We start from the raw sequence: 6443 nt of genomic DNA, 5'->3' as shown, positions 1-6443 counted from the left end.
CAGTGGTAGCGCGTCAAATCATTCACAGGTATAAATATGAAGCTATTTTGCACTTAGGTGATTTTTAATTAATATTTCATGTCGATATACAATGTTTACATACTGTTCAAACTAATTGTGGTATTGATATTACTGCCGACTCTACAGAACATTAGCAAGGAAAACTAACTTTACCGAGCTCTGAGAGCCCCCTAGTAGTTGGGAGCATTTCCGTTGTTTTGTGGCTTTATTCCGTTGTGTTGTGGCTTGATTCCGGTGCGTTGTGGCTCGATTTTGTGGTGTTGTGAACTTATGTTTGCTTTTTTAATTTCATCGTGTTGTGCACTACTGGGCCACCGTATGAACACTGTGGTATCCTGATGTTGTAGTTGTTCCGCTCCGTGCCACAGGAGGTGCTGTTGTCCTTCGGGATCACGTGGGTGCTGTTACAGTGAGCCAGAGAAGAAGAGTCAGAGAACCGCTATGGTGTATGGATGCTCTGTTCTAACAATAATGTTAATAAACCACCAGTGCAGTTATCTAGTGTGATTCAGTTCAATCATTATAGAAGATATTACATATTGGCGACGAGGATACTGGAAGGAGGAGAGAAGTGTCGATCTAAAAGGTGGAGGATACTGAATGTGTTCAGTGAGCTGATGGTGAGAGAGCGAAAAGCTAACGTTAGCATTGGATCGGAGGATTCACAGAAAAAAACGCAAAGATGACAACGATGATAGGTACTCTGTCGGCTTTTGACTTGAAGGAGCAGACGTGGGAAGAGTATTGTGAGATACTAGAGCAGTTTTTTTAAGCTAACGGGATTGATGATGGAGAGAAGCAAAGAGCTATCCTCATCAGCGTGGTGGGACCAGCCACCTACAAGCTCATAAGGAACTTGGTGAGTCCAGATAAACCCAGCTCGAAAACATATGGTCAAGTGAAAACTTTAATGAAAGAGCACTTCAACCCAAAACCGAGCGAAATAGTACAGCGATACAAATTCGACTCGCGCACCCGCCAGCCAATGCAGACCGTCAGTACATACGTAGCAGAATTGAGACAGTTAGCGCATGATTGCAACTATGGTACTACATTGGAACAGATGTTGAGAGACCGATTGGTATGCGGTATTAATGATGACAGGATCCAAAGACGCTTGCTGTCCGAAACAGATTTGACTTTTGAAAAAGCGTTCAAAATTGCAGTAGCGGCGGAAGCTGCTAGTAAAAATGTTCAAGACCTCCATAAAACACCGTTAGCGTGTAACAGCATGAAGACAGAGGGGGCACGGAAAAAAGAGGGTGAATGGAAAAAGGCAGGAAGAGAATGCTACCGATGTCATGGGAAGCAGCATAGAGCAGCCGAGTGTAAATTTAAAGAGGCAAAGTGTCACTATTGCGGGAAAATAGGACACATAGCTAAGGCTTGCCGAAATAAAAAGAAAGAAAGCGCATACCCCAGTGAAAAGAAAGCATACCGAGCAGAGAAAACATACAGGGCAGAGCGGTGTTCACGTCCACATCGATCACATAATGTAGAATGGGAAAAGCAGGATGGTGATAGATCTGAAGAGGATGCTTTCACATTAAACTGCATGGAAACGGAGACTTCAATTCAGCGGATAAAACCGTTTGAGGTGACATTGGAAGTGAATGAAAAAACAATGAATTTTGAGATTGACACAGGGTGTAGCGTAAGCATAATGAATGAGAGGAAATTTAAGGAGCTGTGGAGCGAGAAGCAACGTCCGAAACTAAAACAAACTAAACTTTCACTTAAGTCATACACCGGGGAGAAAATCAAAGTAGTGGGGGTAGCAAAAGTGGAAGTTCACTACGAGCAGCAAGTAAAGACATTGCCCCTAGTGGTGGTGGAAGGCACTGGACCTAGTTTGTTGGGAAGAGGATGGTTGGAAGCACTGAAGCTGAGGTGGGAGGAAATAAAAAATGTGAGAACAGAGGCACAGAGTCTCCCAGAAGTACTCATGAGAAATGAGGATGTGTTCAAGCAGGAGTTAGGCATGTTAAAAGGCATGACAGCAACCATTCGGGTGGAAACTGACGCACAGCCTAAATTTTATAGGCCCCGATCAGTTCCTTATGCCATGAGAGCTAAAGTAGAAGAGGAGTTAGATCATCTGCTGAAAGAGGACATTATAGCTCCTGTCAAGTACGCCGAATGGGCCGCGCCTATTGTTCCTGTTCTGAAGCCAAATGGGTCAGTCAGAATATGTGGAGATCATAAACTAACGGTTAACCGTGCCTCCTCACTCGAGCAATACCCCATTCCTCGTGTTGAAGATCTGTTTAATGCACTGTCAGGAGGGAAACAGTTCTCCAAGCTTGATTTAAGCCATGCTTACCAACAGATTGTGATGGATGAGGCTTCAAAGAAATACCTCACAATAAACACACACCGAGGCCTGTTCACCTATAATAGGTTACCTTTTGGAGTTTCTTCAGCTCCTGACATTTTCCAGCGAACAATGGAAAATCTGTTACAAAGCCTTCCAAGAGTAGCTGTGTATTTAGATGACATTATTCTGACAGGAAGAGACGAAGCTGAACATCTGAGGACCCTAGAGGAGGTCCTCAGACGTCTGAAGGACGCTGGCCTGCGTCTCCACAGAAGCAAATGTGTGTTTCTAAAAAAAGAGGTGGAATACCTCGGGCATGTGGTTAATGCTGAAGGCTTGCATCCTGTGCAGAGCAAAGTGAGAGCCATAGAGGAAGCTCCATCGCCAACCACCGTGACTGAATTAAAGGCCTACTTAGGTCTCTTGAACTACTATAATAAGTTTCTACCTAGCTTAGCTACACGCTTAGCGCCACTACACAAACTGTTGAGAAAAGATGTTCAGTGGACGTGGAACCCTGAGCAGGAAGAAGCTTTTCAGAACTCAAAACAGTTACTGAAGTCAGCTAAGGTCCTGGGTCATTACTCAGCGGACAAGGACCTAGTGCTCGCCTGTGATGCCTCGCCTTATGGATTAGGTGCGGTATTGTCACACGTCATGGAAGATGGTAGTGAAAAGCCTTTGGGGTTCATGTCACGCACACTAACACCAGCCGAGAAGCGGTACTCACAGCTCGATAAGGAGGGGTTAGCGATCATTTTCGGAATCAAAAGGTTTCACAAATACATCTACGGTCGAACGTTCACCATTAGTACTGACCACAAACCACTGATATCCCTGTTTCACGAAAAAAAGCCAGTGCCACAGATGGGGTCACCGAGAGTGCAGAGGTGGGCAACACTACTCAGAGCTTATGAGTACAAGATCATCTATAAACCTGGGCAAGAACATGCCAATGCAGACGCGCTGAGCAGGTTGCCACTGCCACAAATAGAGGAAGAGGACGTGGAAGACCAGGTTCTCATGTTGGATGTCCTGGAGGATCCACCAATCACAACAAAGCAGCTGAGACAGTGGATAGCTAAGGATGAAACACTCTCCCAAGTGCTAGTCTGGTGCTTGAAGGGATGGCCACGGGAGGTGGATGCAAAGTACAAGCCCTACAGTCAGAGAAAACTGGAGTTGAGTGTAAAGGATGGGTGCGTGCTCTGGGGAGCCAGGGTGGTCGTTCCACAGAGGTGTAGGAAAGCCATTTTAAAACAGTTACACCACACACATCCAGGAATATCTAGAATGAAGGGCTTAGCTCGTTCATATATCTGGTGGCCAGGAATGGACTCCGAAATTGAAAAGGAAGTGATGTCCTGCTCTACATGTCAGGAAAACAGGAATTCTCCAGCTGGAGCCCCGCTACATCCATGGGAGTGGCCAGAGTCACCGTGGAGCAGACTGCATGTGGATTACACTGGCCCTTTTCTTGGAAAAATGTTCCTTGTCATTGTAGATGCACACTCCAAATGGATTGATGTGTACCCAGGAAATACAGCTACAAGTCAAGTTACCATTGAAAAGCTCAGACAGTGCTTTAGCATACATGGTTTGCCCCAGACCCTAGTATCGGACAATGGAAGATGCAAGAGTTTCAGGCATTCCTAAAACAGAATGGCATACAGCACATAACATCCGCACCATTCCATCCGGCGTCGAACGGTCTAGCGGAAAGAGCTGTACAGTCGTTCAAGCAAGGAATGAAGAAGATAACGGGGGACACCATAGACACCAGGTTAGCTAGATTTCTGTTCAATTACAGAATCACACCACAGACCACAACTGGATTGTCACCCGCTGAAATGCTTATGTCCAGAAGGTTGCGCTCAACACTGGATCTTCTGCTGCCTGATGTGAAGTCAAAGATACGTCAGAAACAACTCAAGCAGAAGGGTCAACATGACACTCACAGTAAGTGGAGGAGTTTTTCTCCTGGGGATGAGGTGTACACTCGCAACTACAGTCATGGACCTCGTTGGATACCAGCGATCGTTGTTGATAACACCGGACCTGTATCCTATACAGTTCAGACAGGAGATGGCCGAGTCATTAGGCGTCATGTCGATCAAATGAGAAAACGGCATACCAATGGGGGCAGCGAGACACGCATGTCCGATTGGACGGAGGAGCCTACCAGTTTTCCAGTCTCAGGGACAGCATTGGAGGCCCTGCCTGCAGACTCAAATGTCCCCACTTCCGTCAGAGAGGAAGTGAGTGCTTCAGAGACAGTTCAAGCACACCCTTCAGTTGGTGAAAAGAAATAAAGAGGAGCTGATCCGCTACCTGTACTGCGCAGGTCCGAACGCACAAAACAGACTCCTACTTACCTGAAAGACTTTGTGACATAGTAGTGAGATCCCTCAAGTCCGAGCAAGAATGAGCTCTGGGACTCACTGGAAGGATGGTAGTCTACCCACCTTCCTAGTTAGTTTTTTTTTGGTGAAAAAAAAAAAAAAAAGAGAAACATGTGAGAGTTATAAGAGATGTCTGTGTTAACTGTTCAATAAGTGATCAGAATAGCTAAAACTGTTCTTGTTGATTTGTTTTTTTTGTTTTGTTTGTTTCTCTAGGTTTAAAGTATTAAGTGCAATGACACCTTTACTGTACATGTGTGAGTAGTGGGGAGGAACGTATGTGACTTACCTCTGGAGTATTTTTTTCTCTTAAGGGGGGAGGGATGTGGTATCCTGATGTTGTAGTTGTTCCGCTCCGTGCCACAGGAGGCGCTGTTGTCCTTCGGGATCACGTGGGTGCTGTTACAGTGAGCCAGAGAAGAAGAGTCAGAGAACCGCTATGGCGGATGCTCTGTTCTAACAATAATGTTAATAAACCACCAGTGCAGTTATCTAGTGTGATTCAGTTCAATCATTATAGAAGATATTACAAACACACTTTTTCTATTGTGTTACTCCCTTAAAAACGAACTAATTGCATAACTTAGTTACTTTTAATGGAAAGTAATGCATTGCATACTTTCGCATTACAACAAAAAAGTTGTATTTTTGGCAAATATAAAGGCCCTTTCTCACCAAAAGTGAAATGAATAAGCCTCAGGATGAAGGAAATGCAAATTCATGCCTGTTCAGTAGAAGGCGCCGCTCAAACAAACCTTTCAGCTGTGCTGCTGTTCTGGATTGCAGAAAATTAGGACGCAGGAGAAGAAAGTTCAACACTCTTACTTAAGTAATAAAAACAAAATTAAACACAGACGGGATGTTTATCTGAAGTCATTTCTGCTCATTAGTATAGCTGAATTGGATCACTGTAGGTCAGCAGTGGCAATGGTTAATAAAAAAAAGATTAAATGCATAAAGTATATTTGTATTAACTTATTTAACATTTAATTATTGCAGGTTTGCATAATGTTCTGAGTTTGCATTTCACTGGAATCTGTGCAAGTGAGATGAGTAAATGCCTGCTCATATTTAGTCTAGAACTACAATAACTATCATATTTACACAGCGTGTAATTACGTAACTGATTACGCAACTCACGTTACTTGTAAAGCATTACACCAAAGACTATAGAATAACAAAAGACGTGTCACTCGTATTGTTTTGAATGGGAGAAAGTGCAGTGCGCAATATGGTGGAATAAGTCCCACCTTCTAAATAAGAGCCAATCGATGATTGGTAAAGTCATCACGTCACTGCAGGGGCAGTTACAAGCTCCGGTTCCTATAGAAACAGTCAGACGCATGCTTCCTATAGAGATGCGCACTTAGGACTGCGCATTAGCTTGATCCAGCCTGAAAAATCCAGTTTTTTTTTTTACCGAAACAACATTTATGAGACAGTTGTTGTCAGATTTCATTGGTGATTTCAAATATGAAATTTAATTGAAATCTTGGTGAACAGCTTTGGAGAATTTGATGTTTCCCCATTCAAAGAGATATGAGCTGCACTTGTATGCCCGAGAGGTGTTTCAAAGATGGCTGCAGAGTGAAATTACTTGTCTTAAAGGGACTTTGGTTACATCCAACACTGTGCATTACTGATCAGTTTGCTGATCCTTTCAAGACTATCACAAGCCATTTTTGCCAATTCAACAAATATGT

The 6443-nt window shown here is 43.8% G+C and overlaps 1 pseudogene; it reads left to right on the top strand.

Moving 5' to 3' along the window:
- The first annotated feature begins 703 nt into the window (after window positions 1–703).
- LOC137022934 (uncharacterized) lies at window positions 704–1679 on the top strand (annotated as a pseudogene).
- The last annotated feature ends 4764 nt before the right edge of the window (window positions 1680–6443 follow it).

This window comes from Chanodichthys erythropterus, chromosome 7 (assembly GCF_024489055.1).
Source record: "Chanodichthys erythropterus isolate Z2021 chromosome 7, ASM2448905v1, whole genome shotgun sequence".
NCBI lineage: Eukaryota > Metazoa > Chordata > Actinopteri > Cypriniformes > Xenocyprididae > Chanodichthys > Chanodichthys erythropterus.
Note: the sequence above shows the minus strand (reverse complement) of the source record. Positions and strands in the feature narration are given on the sequence as shown.